The sequence below is a fragment of the Canis lupus genome, chromosome 27 (assembly GCF_048164855.1).
Source record: "Canis lupus baileyi chromosome 27, mCanLup2.hap1, whole genome shotgun sequence".
Taxonomy (NCBI): Eukaryota; Metazoa; Chordata; class Mammalia; order Carnivora; family Canidae; genus Canis; species Canis lupus.
Window position 1 is genome coordinate 35,650,632 of NC_132864.1, and position 13,307 is coordinate 35,663,938.

Genomic DNA, 13,307 nt, shown 5'->3' on the forward strand with positions numbered 1-13,307 from the left:
CTGACCCACTGAATGTCTCATATGGAAATACAGCTCCCCCCACCAACTGCCCCCCAGTGCAACATGGAGCTGACTGTTCCATGCTGGACACTTGAGAACACCCTGAACACTCTCCTTCTGCCTTTCCTTCTCATCTCCAGGCAGACTTTCCCCAAGGCTGTAACTTCTTTGCTCAGGAGTCTCTCAGGGGGAAGGAGTCAGACCACGCAGAGCACCTCATGGCTTGAATGAGCATCCAGGTCTCCTGTGAGACTGTCTCCAGAGTCACGGGGATTCTCCCTAGGTGGGGCCACAGCTCGGGTTCCTGCCAGTCCTTGGTTCAGTGACAGGATCCAGTTCCTGCAGGGACCCTGGCTGTGGTGGCAAAGCTCACGTCATATGGGAAGACAGACCCTGGGGACCCGAACAACACATGCATCTTGAGGTTGTTTTTTTTTATTTATTTTTTATTGGTGTTCAATTTGCCAACATATAGAATAACACCCAGTGCTCATCCCATCAAGTGCCCCCCCCTCAGTGCCCGTCACCCAGTCACTGCCACCCACCGCCCACCTCCCCTTCCAACACCCTTAGTTCGTTTCCCAGAGTTAGGAGTCTCTCATGTTCTGTCCATTGAGGGTGGTTTTTAATTCAGGGATGATTTTTCATGAAACAGTATGATTGCATCGAATACTTTTACATAAAAAAAAAAGGATGAATGAAAGAGCGAAAGGAAAAAATAAAAAGACCGAAACAGAAAGAAAAGAAAGAAGAAAGAAAGAGATAAAAAGAAAGAGAAAAATAAAAGAAAAGAAAAAAGAGAGAAAGAAAATTGTTGACAATAGCAATTGATCCTCTGTTGTAGGATTGGGAGTGTCACAGACTCAAAATCACAATGTGTCCCTAGACTAGAAGTTGTGATGAATCTCCAAGAGCAGATGGTGATTTCACAAGTGAACTCCTGAAGACAAGATGATGCACAAAAATTTTAATGAGAAAGTTCTATGTTCTATGCAATGCAAAGCACAGGACCACAGTGCCTCTGGGGGACGCAGTGAGGACCTGATGTAGGACGAGGAGGGACTGAGGCCACAGGACCACCAGCCCTGTATCAAGGGTTGTCTGTGACACTCAGAAGGCCCAGCTCAGCCCCATGGCCAGGGTTCCTAAAGATCACAGATGGAGCCCAGGACAGAAGCCCAGCATGCTGGGGCAGAGGGTTGTCATGTGGTCTGATCCCCGGGAGGTAAGTGTGATTCCAGACCTGAAGTCAAACACGACTGATCTGACCTGAGAGCTGGTGGGGGGAATCTGAGGAGTCCCCTCTTCCTCCTCAGTCACAAGTTGTTATTTCACCACTGTTTGGTGAGAAGGAGCCCCAGAAATGGAGGACATTTGCATAACTACTAAGAATCACAGTCCCAAGGGCCTGGAAGGAAATAAGAGGGGCCAGGGTGGAGCCCAGAGGTTCTGTGGATCAATGGAGGCAGCGCTCTGGGCATACCCACCATGGCCTAGACCCATCTCCTGCTCCCCGTGCTCACTCTCTGCACAGGTGCTGACCCCGGGCCTGCCCACAAGCTCAGCCACCACAGGATGGAATTGGGTCTGACCTGAACCCTGACTTCAGACCAGCACAGGCTCAGTCTCGGCTCCCTGGGATGAGCCCTTGACCTCACACCAACCTTTCCTCTCCTGTCTTTTCAGGCTCCATGGCCTCCAGTGTGCTGACTCAGCCTCCTTCGGTATCAGTGTCTCTGGGACAGACAGCGACCATCTCCTGCTCTGGAGAGAGTCTGAGTAAATATTATGCACAATGGTTCCAGCAGAAGGCAGGCCAAGCCCCTGTGTTGGTCATATATAAGGGCACTGAGAGGCCCTCTGGGATCCCTGACCGATTCTCCGGCTCCAGTTCAGGGAACACACACACCCTGACCATGACTGGGGCTCGGGCGGAGGACGAGGCTGACTATTACTGCGAGTCAGCAGTCAGTACTGATACTGCTCACAGTGACACAGGCCGATGGGGAAGTGAGACACAAACCCACAAACCCCTTCCCTGTCTCTGTCATCTACTCCTGCAGTCCGAGGGCCTGTGCACAGAGCCTGAGCAGGTGTGTCCCAGGTCCCATATCTCAGGCCCCCAGGCCACCCCTCCTTACACCCTGGATGGGGGTTCTGCACAAGGTGTATTGGCCGATGATATGGACACATTTATTATAACTATATTTCATTCTGGCAGTAAGCACAGCAATTTTAGGATATATTAAGCGCCTGATATACAACATATTTTTCAAAGACCATATCTTTTAGAACCTTTGGAATGACAAACATATGTTCTGAGATGTAAAAATGCAGACATGATACTGACAGCAGATTACATGCTGCAAAAGAAGACATTAGTCACTTTCTGGTCTTGGCAATAGCAGCTGTTCATAATGAAGCACAGAGAGAAATAGCTACACAATGGAATAAAGCCTCAATTCAAGGAGGACAACTTCACTCCCCCTAATGAGGTGTCACTAGAGGAACAGAAGCAGAGGAGGTGAGTGGGGGCACTGAATGATAATATGTCTGAGGGATGCCTGGGTGCCTCAGCAGTTGAGCATCTCCCTTTGGCTCAGGGCGTGAACCTGAGGTCCCAGAATCCAGTCCCACATCGGGATTCCTGCACGGAGCCTGCTTCTCCATCTGCCTATGTCTCTGTCTTCTCTCTGTGTCTCTCATGAATACATAAATAAATAGAGTCTTTAAAAAATATGTCTGGTGAAAAAACAGCTAACAAGTTTTAAAATTTGGAGAAAGCCACGAATAATATATCCAAGAAGCTTAATTAAGCTCGAACAGGGAACTTGAGAGACAGCACAGCACACCTCATCATGAAAGTGCCGCACACCAGCAAGGCAGACACTCTCACAGACGCAGAGGAGAGTCGTGTTCCCTACAGAGGAATGAGCATCTGGAGGGAGAATATTTCTCATCACAAGCCACAGAAGAAAGAAAAACGCAAAGCAGTAACTTCAAAATACTAAAGAAAATACCTGTCCACCTTGATGTCCACCCAGTGAAAATGTCCTTTAAAATTGAAATGAAGGGATCCCTGGGTGGCGCAGCGGTTTGGCGCCTGCCTTTGGCCCAGGGCGCGATCCTGGAGACCCGGGATCGAATCCCACATCGGGCTCCCGGCATGGAGCCTGCTTCTCCCTCTGCCTGTGTCTCTGCCTCTCTCTCTCTCTCTGTGACTATCATAAATAAAAAAATAAATAAATAAATAAAAATAAAAAAAATTGAAATGAAATAAAGCATTTTCTGTTGCAAAGCTCACACACTTAAGCACCAGCAGACCCTCATTCCAAGGAAGCCTCTAGGACGGAGGACATGACGGTAGAGAGAAATGTGAATCTACACATAATGTTACAAAACAATCAGATATCGTAAGTACCTGGATAAATATAAAAACATTTGTATTTGTTGATGTATACAAAAGATAGTCAATTGCTTACATCAGAAATAACAGCAATGTGTTGTGATTTATGACAGAAATAAAAATAAAATATATGACTGAGAGCAAAGATGACAGGGGATGCCCTTATCCTGCATGGGAATGGGGTCATGTCCTGGGGAAGCAGTTTGATCTGTTAGGAGGTGAGGACTCAATCCTAAAGAAAACATTAAAATAAAATCTCCTCACAGCAAAGAGCTCCAGCTAATGAGGTCCATCAGCTAGGGTTCCCCAGAGAATACAAATCCAGTAGAACAAGTACCTCATATCTGCCTGTATGTGTGTGTGCATGTGATACACAGGGAGAGAGAGAGAGATTAGGAGAAAGAAAGCCTCCCTCCTTGAGAAATGGCTCACCCCGTCATAGGGTGACAGGTCTGGAAACTGCAGGAAAGGACAGAAGGCTGGAAATCCCAGGAAGAACCATATACTGCAGTCTTAGTCCGAACTCAGTTGAACAACAGAAACCAGTAGCAGGAGAAGAAAGTGAAAGCACCCACTGTAACCCCTACAGAAGAAATCTGCACATCTCAGATCACATATACCAGCGTTGAGATGAGGAGCAGGCAGGACAATATGAAGAACACACAAAGGAAAACGAACATGCAGCACAGATGCTGCAAAGTGGAAAAAAAAATTGTCTAAAACATGAACAGAGGGGGGAGGGGCAAGATGGCGGAAGAGTAGGGTCCCCAAATCACCTGTCCCCACCAAATTACCTAGATAACCTTCAAAACATCCTGAAATTCTACGAATTCGGCCTGAGATTTAAAGAGAGACCACCTGGAATGCTACAGTGAGAAGAGCGCGCGCTTCTCTCGAGGTAGGAAGACTGGGAAAAAGAAATAAAGAAACAAAAGGCCTCCAAGGGGGAGGGGCCCCGCGAGGAGCCGGGCTGAGGCTGGGGCGAGTGTCCCCAGGACAGGAGAGACCCGACCCGGAGAAGCAGGAGCTGCACCAACCTTCCCGGGGAGAAAGGGGCTCACAGGGAGTTGGAGCAGGACCCAGGAGGGCGGGGATGCCCTCGGGCTCCCTGGGACACTAACAGGCACCTGCACGCCCAGGAGAGTGCGCCGAGCTCCCTAAGGGCTGCAGCGCACACGGCGGGACCCGGAGCAGCTCGGAGCGGGGAGGGCAGCGGCTCTGCGGAGGGGGCTGCGGGGCGGGAGCGCAAATCCCAACAGTGCAGCCCCCGGAGCACAGGGCGCTGGGACACAGCCCAGGATCCAACCTCCCCCAGGACAGGCAGAGGCCGGGAGGACCCAGGACAGCAAGGACGCTCCTGCCCCGAGCTAAGCAGATCAGCGGCCCGCCCCAGAGCATCCAGAGAGCTCCGGAGTTACTGCGGGAGCTGACTGCAGGGCTCCAGAGCTGGCCCCGCCACCGGGGTTGTTCCTCCAGGGGCCTCGCGGGGTAAACAACCCCAACAGAGCCTCACGGTGGCCTCAAGGGATAAATACCTTAAATATCTTTCGCTGAGCATCTCCCCCAAGTATTAACACCTGAAAATCAGCAAGCAGGCCCCTCCCCCAGAAAACCAGCTAGACGGACAGGGGAAAAACAAATTATTGACCAAGCAGCACTGGATACAAAATCAGAGGATACTCCCCTTGTTTGTTTGTTTTTGTTTTGTTTTGCTTTTTGATTTCCGTTTGCTTCCCCCCCTTCTTTTTTCCCCCTTTTCCTTCTCTTCTTTATTCTTCTTTACTCTTTTTTTCCTCCTTTTTTCTTTTTCTTTCCTTCTTTCTCTTCTTTCTTTTTCTCCTTTTTCCAATACAACTAGACTTTGCCACTCTGCACTGAGCAAAATGACTAGAAAGAAAACCTCACCTCAAAAGAAAGAATCAGAAACAGTCCTCTCAACCACAGAGTTAAAAAATTTGGACTATAATTCAATGTCACAAAGCCAATTCAGAAGCACTATCATAGAGCTACTGGTGGATCTAGAAAAAAGCATAAAGGACTCAAGAGACTTCATGACTGCAGAATTTAGATCTAATCAGGCAGAAATTAAAAATCAATTGAATGAGATGCAATCCAAACTAGAAGTCCTAACGACGAGGGTTCACGAGGAAGAAGAACGAGTGAGTGACATAGAAGACAAGTTGATGGCAAAGAGGGAAACACAGGAAAAAAGAGACAAGCGATTAAAAGATCATGAGGAAAAAAAAAAAAGATCATGAGGATAGATAAAGGGAAATAAATGACAGCATAAGGAAGAAAAACCTACGTTTAATTGGGTATCCCAAAGGCGCCGAAAGGGACAGTGGTCCAGAATATGTATTTGAACAAATCATAGCTGAAAACTTTCCTAATCTGGGAAGGGAAACAGGCATTCAGATCCAGGAAATAGAGAGATCCCCTCCTAAAATCAATAAAAACTTTCAACACCTCGACATTTAATAGTGAAGCTTGCAAATTCCAAAGATAAATAGAAGATCCTTAAAGCAGCAAGAGACAAGAAATCCCTGACTTTTATGGGGAGGAGTATTAGGGTAACAGAAGACCTATCCACAGAGACCTGGCAGGCCAGAAAGGGCTGGCAGGAGATATTCAGGGTCCTAAATGAGAAAAACATGCAGCCGAGAATACTTTATCCAGCAAGGCTCTCATTCAAAATGGAAGGAAAGATAAAGAGCTTCCAAGAGAGGCAGGAACTGAAAGAATATGTGACCACCAAACCAGCTCTGCAAGAAATTTTAAGGGGGACTGTTAAAATTCCCCTTTAAGAAGAAGTTCAGTGGAACAATCCACAAAAACAAGGACTGAATAGATATAATGGTGACACTAAACTCGTATCTGTCAATAGTAACTCTGACTGTGAACGGGCTTAATGACACCATCAAAAGCCGCAGGGTGTCAGACTGGATAAAAAAGCAGGACCCATCTATTTGCTGTCTACAAGAGACTCATTTTAGACAGAAGGACACCTACAGCCTGAAAATAAAAGGTTGGAGAACCATTTACCATTAAAATGGTCTTCAAAAGAAAGCAGGGGTAGCCATCCTTATATCAGATAAACCAAAATTTAACCGGAAGTCTGTAGTGAGAGATAAAGAGGGACACTATATCATACTTAAAGGATCGATCCAACAAGAGGACTTAACAATCCTCAATATATATGCCCCGAATGTGGGAGCTGCCAAATATATCAATCAATTAATTATCAAAGTTAAGACATACTTAGACAATAATACACTTATACTTGGTGACTTCAATTTAGTGCTTTCTACACTCGATAGGTCTTCTAAGCACAACATCTCCAAAGAAACGAGAGCTTTAAATGATACATTGGACCAGATGGATTTCACAGATATCTACAGAACTTTACATCCAAACTCAACTGAATACACATTCTTTTCAAGTGTGCATGGAACTTTCTCCAGAATAGACCACATACTGGGTCACAAATCGGGTCTGAACCGATACCAAAAGATGGGGATTGTCCCCTGCGTATTCTCAGACCATAATGCCTTTAAGTTCCTGCAGCATGTATACGACCTGTCTGTGCTGGGCTGGGCACAGCAGTGGGGCTGCTGCCTGTAGGAGGTTGGAAACCCTGGCACCCATCTCTTCTCATAGGACACGGGCTGTGGGGTGACCAGCAGGAGGGAAGCTCCTGGTCAGGGTCCTCCTCCACCAGCAGGGGACAGCAGAGCTGCATCATGAGCAGCAGGACAGAGGCTGGGGCTGCCTAGGGGGAGATTCCCAGTAACATCAGGCCTCAAGTCAGCAGGGGTCAGGATCAGTCCTTAGAGATTGTTGGGATGATCTTTCCTCTCTCCTCAGGCTGCAGAGACCGTATTCTGAGAGACACAGCTTCATCCAGAGTATTGATGGGAGTCCTGAAACAGGAGGAGGAAATGCAGGTCCTCCCACCGTCCACCAGTGATCGCGGGCACTTAACCTCTGTACTGGGCACATCCAGACACCCCGATGACTCGCTGTCAGCCTCCTCATCCCTCTTCCAGGCTGACACTGACCCTGAGCTGCAGCTTCTTGCTCAGGAACAGCCAAGGGAGAGAGAGCTGGGAACAGGGAGACCTTGGTCCCTGGAAGGGGTGTCAGCAGCCTCCCTGTGAGATTGTCTCCAGAGTGAGGTGGGTTCTCCTAGCTCAGGCCACAGCCCTGTCACGGGGCTGTCCCTGTGCAGTGACAGGATCTGCTCCCTGCAGGGACATTGTCTCAACCCCAGAGCTCACACCTGTGGGGATGTGTGAACTTGGGGACCCACACAAAGACCAGGAAGTCTCAAGACTGCTCCCAGTAGGTCTTCATGCCCTTCACTTGTTTACATGAAACACTGATGAAAAAATTAGGATGGCCAAATTCTGGTCTCTTGTGGGATGATGGCTGTTGTAGGGATGAAAGCAGCATGTGTCTGCAGGTTAGACTTGGGAGGAATCTCCAAAATCTGGGCGTTGGTGAACACGTAAACTCCCCAGTAGCTGAGATGAAGGAACCTCAGAAGCAGAGGGTTTCTCATTGAAATTACAGGCTAAGCTTGGTTCCACACGGACTGAGGGGGACGCATAGGGGACGTGAGAGGCAGGAGGAGGTGGGTATTGAGGCCACAGGACCCCCATTTCCCTGAATCAGGGGTTTTCTGCATCTCTCAGCTGACCCACATCACCCCACGGACAGACTCCTGCAGGGCCCTGAGATAGCCCAGCACAGCACTCAAGCAACATCATTTCCGACAGAGTCATAAGGTCAGATTCCAGGAATTTGACTGTGATGCCAGAAATTGGAATCCAACGGGTGCTTTTCATTTTTTTTAAAGAAAAAGATTTATTTATTTGAGAGAGAGAACAAGTAGGGGGAAGGGCAGAGGGAGAGGGAGAAAACCCTGCTAAGCAGGGAGCCCAGTGCAGGACTTGAGCCCAAGACCCTGAGACAAGACCCTACCAGAAGGCAGATGTTTAACCAACTCAGCCACCTAAGTGCCCCTCAAAGGTGCCTTTCGGACCAGAAAGCTTCCTGGAGGCAGCTGGGGACTCTGCTATCCTTCTCAGTCACCTGTTCTGCCTCTCAAATGACTAACACAATTCCAGCCCCACAGAGGATTACATTTGCATAACTACTAAGGATCACTGCCTCTTGTGCCTGGAGGGAATAAAAGAAGCCTGGGTGAGCCTGCCCTGCACTGGGTCTCAGGAAGCAGAGCTCTGGGCACACCCACCATGGCCTGGACCCCTTTCCTGCTCCCCATCCTCACCCTCTGCACAGGTGCTGTCCCTGGGCCTGCCCAGCCCCTCGGCCCCCACAGGATGGAGATGGGTCTGACCTGAACCCTGAGCTCAGCCTCAGCACAACCTCACTATTGGGTCCCTAGGATAAGCCCCTGGGCCTCACACCAAGCCTTCCTCTCCTGTATTTCAGGCTCCATTAAATGATACACTGGGCTGAATCAGGCTCCCTCCGTGTTGCTGGCCCTGGGACAGATGGCAACAATCACCTGCTCCGGAGATGTCTTAGGGAAAAGATATGCATATTGGTACCAGCAGAAGCCAAGCCAAGCCCCTGTGCTCCTAATCAATAAAAATAATGAGCGGGCTTCTGGGATCCCTGACTGGTTCTCTGGCTCCAACTCGGGCAACACGGCCACCCTGACCATCAGTGGGGCCCGGGCCAAGGGCAAGGCTGACTATTACTGCCAGTCCTATGACAGCAGTGGAAATGCTCACAGTGACACAGGCAGATGGGGAAGTGAGACAAGTCCCCTTCTCCATCTGAGTCATCCACTCCTCCGGCAACAGGAGTCCCATGGACAAGCAGGGAGCAATCTGGCCTGAGCCCTCATATGTGAAGTTCCCAGGCCTCCATACCCTCCCCCCTCCATACTTACCAGGAGCTCTGCACAGGGATGGACAATGGGGCATTTGTGCTGACAGACTCGGTTGCCCTGGTCTCTGGGCCTGGGTATGAACTGGGTATCTAGGGCCTGGGTGGGGAAAGACACGGGGAACCATTTCTCTAGAGCACATTATCTCTACATTCTCTGAGTGCTATGAGCCACTGTTCACACAACTGACCAGGATCAGTGTCCAAATTTCCCAGAACAGCTGAGCTGCTAAAGCCCTCGACCATAATTGAAGATCCCTCCACCTGCATGGAACACATGGGGACAGTAGACTCGGGAGTCACCCACACTGCTCTTCAGGACTCACAAGCCCCCCACTGCTACCTGGAGTCCCTGACAGCTCACAGGGGTGCAACTCGTGGGGAAGTGCTGTCGGCCCTGAGATCTGCTGCCCCCCGATCTGTCCCTTCTCAGAGAGCCTGAGAAGAATGATGTCCTGATGCCTGGATCCCTGTCCTGCCTCATGCTCCCAGGTCCTGAGACGTCCCAGGGATAGAGCTCTCTCCTGGAAGGAGGCCTCATCTGAAGACTCATCTCTGTGGGTTGCTCTCCTTCTGCCCAAGATGATATCCCTTCTACTCCCAGATTTTTTACACAGGCATTTCTCCATCTCAGAGTCTCATGGGTTCCTCCAGGAACCCATTCTGGGATGGCTGATATCACTACCACAGTCCCCAGGGAACAGAGAAGTTCCCCTGGATATACCCACAACCTCTCAGGTTCTCTCCCCCAATCCCCAGTGTGCGTGTCCAACCTCCCTGGAGATGAGATCATTTCAACTATTTTTATACAGCGAGAAAAGGACCAGACACACCAGGTGCTCTGGGTTCTGACAGACAGTTGGAGAGTCACATCCCCCCTGATGGTAATTTGGGGCAGATGGGGACAGTGCCCTCATCCTACAGAATGGCCAAAAGATATGCCACCACAGGAGACACACAATGGGTGCGGCCACAGGTCTTCCCCACATCCTGCACAAAAATATCTCTTTACACCTGTCTGACCCTGAAATATGGACAGAAAACAATGATATGAAATGTGTTCAGTCTGTCAATGCGACCCATAAGAAGCCACCGAGTCCCCCTTGTCCACAGGAGATCCACTCAGATCCATTTGTCTACTCTCATTCTTTCCCTCAAAAGAGGCAATGTCCACGGAAAGGACCCCAGACTCGACACTTCTTTGGGCAAGTGCTGAACCACAGGGTCAATCAGGACCCAGAGGGATCTCAACGTGGCAATGGTCTGGATATTGTATAAATATAGAAGAGAAGCTGGTAGAGACTGTGTACTGTGTCACCAGAGCAAGGGTGTCCACCCTGCTCCCCCACTCACAGCATAAATATATGAGGCAGGGCCTCTGTCTCCTTCACACTGATCCCCAGGACAGAATGTCTCCCAGACCAAAGTGTGTCTGAATGTTCACTGAGTGTTCTCAGATCCCTGGATGTGGAGCAGGAGCCACCACTACCCTATTTGGCCCCAGAACCCCGAGTCTGCACCAGTAGGAGGCAGTCTCTGCATCCTATGTCCCCCAGGCACCCAGTCCTGCACTCAATCCATTTCGCCCAACCCCCCAGAAATGTGTGCTCAGCCCCAGGGGCTGTCTCCTCCTCAGATGAGCCTATAGCAATGTCCAAGGAGAATCCGATCCCCACCTGCCTAGTCTAGAGCCTGGCAGGATCCATGAAGAGAAGAGTAATTTCTGCCCTGGGTCAGCAGGGCAAGAGCAGGGAACCAGGATGTGAGCAGTGGGCTCTCCATCTCCACCTGGACCAGGGTCTTCCCTGGTTATCTAGGTAATTTGGTGATTTTGGTGCGGAGCGGCCACCAGGGGGCAGCCGAGATGACATGGCGAAGCCACCTGCACAGGAGGTGAGCCTGGTATCAGGGGTTCTAACAGGAGGGGGGCTGAGTCACTGGGCCCTAAGACCTGTGGGGAAAGGTGCAGGATTTCTGCAGTATAACCTTGGACACTGATGTAAGTTCTGACCTGATGTCTCTCAGACTCAGGGATCTCATAGATTTGCCTCTGTCACTAGCCCAGCTCCAGGACTTCATAGCTCTCCTGCCATCCCATTCCTGCTGTCATTTCCGCTGTCATTTCTGTCACTATCAGACTATCAGACTTTGCTCAAGGTCTAGAACTCTCCCTGGTACTTACTTCACCCTGGGGACACTAAGGCACAGCAGCCATGTCCACCCACGGACTACCCTCATAGTCAGAAAGCTAGAAGACCTAGAGGGCTCCCAAGACCTCCGTGTACCCCTACCAAGAGGAGAATTTTGTTGAGGCTTGATGCTCACAAACAGGGATCTGGGGCATGACGCTGCCCGGCCCTCAGGCTCCTCACATTTCCCAGGTGCGAAAGCTACAGAATCTAAGGGAAGAAACCAGACCCCACTAGACACAGAGGTTAAAGCACAGTCCCCGGGTCTCAGGTTGGGTCTGCGAGGGGCTTCCCAACCAAGTCCTTGTCCTTAGGCCTGAGCCCTGCTATCAAAACACAAGCTCTTCAGGAGGAGCCCCTGAGCCCTGGCTGGTTTGGATGACCAGCAGGTGTCTCCAGCAAGGGGATAAGAGAGGTCTAGGAGGAACCTCTGCATGGGCAGGGACCTGGGGAGCAGAATCAGGGTGTTTCCACCATGGTCTGGATCCCCCTCCTCCTCAGCCTCCTGGCTTACTGCACAGGTACTGAGCCCTGGTCACTCCAGGGCATCAGCAAGGTTCTGGGGCCATCCCAAAACTGACCCTGAGTCCAGAACAGGGTGCCTGGAGAGGGTAGGACCCAAATGAAAAGGCTGGAGGAGTGAAGTCTTACCACTTGCTCACTCACTCTGTGACCCAGGGAAAATTAATGTTGTCTCCTTTGTTCAAAGGCTCCATCCACCAGCTATACCCAGGGTACCAGGGGTGAGATGAGGGGAGGTAGAAACAGAATCTCAGAGACTTGTTGGGGCTGAGGTCAGGCACATGGGGTTCTGTTTGAATTGAGACCTAGAGCTGGGATCCCACCTCTCCTTTTCTCTCTTGCAGGTGCTGTGGCCTCCTATGTGCTGACTCAGCTGCCATCAGTGACTGTGATCCTGAGGCACACGGCCCGCATCACCTGTGGTGGAGACAGCTTTGGAAGTAGAAATGTTTACTGGTACCAGCGGAAGCCAGGCCAGGCCCCCGTGCTGATTATCTATAGAGATAGCAACAGGCCGACAGGGATCCCTGAGCGAATCTCTGGCTCCAACTCGGGGAACACGGCCACCCTGTCCATCAGCGGGGCCCTGGCCAAGGACAAGGCTGACTATTACTGCCAGGTGTGGGACAGCAGTGCTGATGCTCACAGTGACACAGGCAGATGGGGAAAGGACACACAAACCCTTTCTCCCATCTGTGTCACCCTTCGCAGGACCAGACACACCAGATTCTCTAGGTTGTTACAGACAGTTGGAGAGTCACTTCCACCCTGATGGTGATTGGGGGAGAATCGGGACAGTGCCCTCGCCCTACAGAATGGCCACAAGATATGCAACGACAGGAGACACACAATGGGTGTGGCCACAGGTCTACCCCACGTCCTGCACAAAAATCTCTCTCTACACCCACCTGACCTAGAAATATGGACAGAAAATAATGGTATGAAATGAGTTCAGCATGTCAATGTGACACAGAAGAAGCCACTGAGTCCTCCTTGTCCACAGAAGATCCACTCAGATCCACACAAACCACAGCCTGCAAATAAGGGGAATATTGAGTCCTTGCTTCCACCTGATAATGTGCAGCTGTCTGACACATCCACACATAAGGTCTTTCTCCCATTGAGGATACAAGCCACGCTTCTCTCTGTTAGGGATATTGATCTCTGCCTCACCTGATTTGTCATCCTCAACGTCGATACTGAGATAGAAAGTTTGCTCCTGTGAACGCACCTGAGGTTAGGTGCTGATGGGATGACACAGGTGGAGGAAA

At 50.2% G+C, this 13,307-nt stretch overlaps 1 long non-coding RNA gene across 1 annotated transcript in view; it reads left to right on the forward strand.

Moving 5' to 3' along the window:
* Nucleotides 1-967: 967 nt before the first annotated feature.
* The window catches only part of LOC140619637 (uncharacterized), a 56,518-nt gene continuing 44,178 nt past the window's right edge, over nt 968-13,307 (forward strand). The window contains exon 1 of the long non-coding RNA XR_012019503.1: nt 968-1,225. This is a non-coding gene — a long non-coding RNA (uncharacterized lncRNA). The remainder of the gene's footprint in view (nt 1,226-13,307) is intronic.